Below are 785 nucleotides of genomic sequence, written 5' to 3' on the forward strand. Positions count from 1 at the left end.
AAGGCTTCTCAGCAAAATACCCGTATAAGATACACGGAAAAAATAGCTGAGTGAGCATTTAACATAATTCACTCATATTCCAACTGTTAAAAAATGATGTAACGAACGCGAACAGCACTTGACACACACTACACTAAACATAACGAGTCATCGCGGGAAATCACGATGAATTTCAGTGATCCAAAGCAAATGGGCTCCCAGTCGGTAGCGGATAACTTTCACAGTTTTGGAGATAACACCTAATTCGTTACTTCCCGTTTTATATTAATGAGTTCATATTTTTTTACGAACCACACCACCGGTTATGAAATGTCTAAACCTGCGTGGAGACCACTCCTTTTTAATAGCTGCATCTTTCCCTTCTCCTCTCTTTTCTCCACACACTCTCGCTCAGTTCCTGAGGGGGTGGTCTTGCAGTCAGTCAGTGGATGTGAGAGGAGCAGATTAGTTGCGCTTTTATTGCGGAGCAGCTGCAACGGAAGAAAATAGGCACCGGAGAGACACCACTAACTGACCGTTTTCTCTTTCTTACCGGGTGATGTAAAGATACACGGTGGATGGAATATCGAACATGGATAGAGGGAGACCGCTGAAACTACTGGCTGATTCTCTAACTTGTTGATGCACCGTTATTTACCAGGGCTTTGCTTGGAGGATTTTCCCTGCTTGTTGGCGTAAAGTGAAGCGCGTGGAACAGAAGTAGTCTATTTGTCCTCTTGTGGAGACAGATTGTGTTTCAATGATTTAACTATGCATTGTGAAGAACAAGTTATGGTAAGATTTTC

At 42.8% G+C, this 785-nt stretch overlaps 1 protein-coding gene across 1 annotated transcript in view; it reads left to right on the top strand.

Moving 5' to 3' along the window:
* The first annotated feature begins 313 nt into the window (after positions 1 to 313).
* LOC110502472 (potassium voltage-gated channel subfamily D member 2-like) overlaps positions 314 to 785 on the top strand; it is a 123503-nt gene continuing 123031 nt past the window's right edge. Inside the window, exon 1 of the mRNA XM_036960035.1 lies at positions 314 to 774. The gene's annotated coding sequence lies outside the window, so the exon portion shown is untranslated. The remainder of the gene's footprint in view (positions 775 to 785) is intronic.

This window comes from Oncorhynchus mykiss, chromosome 2, assembly GCF_013265735.2.
Source record: "Oncorhynchus mykiss isolate Arlee chromosome 2, USDA_OmykA_1.1, whole genome shotgun sequence".
In the NCBI taxonomy this organism is placed as follows: domain Eukaryota; kingdom Metazoa; phylum Chordata; class Actinopteri; order Salmoniformes; family Salmonidae; genus Oncorhynchus; species Oncorhynchus mykiss.